Source organism: Camelina sativa, chromosome 9 (assembly GCF_000633955.1).
Source record: "Camelina sativa cultivar DH55 chromosome 9, Cs, whole genome shotgun sequence".
In the NCBI taxonomy this organism is placed as follows: domain Eukaryota; kingdom Viridiplantae; phylum Streptophyta; class Magnoliopsida; order Brassicales; family Brassicaceae; genus Camelina; species Camelina sativa.
Window position 1 is genome coordinate 19,920,555 of NC_025693.1, and position 464 is coordinate 19,921,018.

Genomic DNA, 464 nt, shown 5'->3' on the forward strand with positions numbered 1-464 from the left:
CTGATAGCGAGCCGGCATGATTCGTTGGTTGCGACCACGGACGGGGGAAGCACTGAGTTGTGAGCAAATAGTGTCTTTGATGTGAGTATATTGACTAGAGGGAGACCTCGTGGTTCAGTCGGAGGTGTGCGGGCTGTTGCGACAGTGCACGGGAAACCTTGGCTGACGGTATTTAGTCCGGTCGGGGACGTGCGGGCCGTGTTGACGGTGGCACGGAGGTCCTTGACAGTTGGACGGTTTTGCGGGATTCGAGCACGAATCCATATTGGTGGGGGAGAATTGTAACATCCGCGAACCGGACTTTGTGATTTTGAAAGGAGTGTCGATCGACACCCTAGTGGCATCGATCGACACCACTAATTTCTGGGTTTGGCCGGTTTGATTAATTGCCGAATTGGTTCGGTTTGGTTCAATTAAATCCCTAAATCGTGTTATAAGCGTCTAAGGACGAGTTTAAGGGTTTT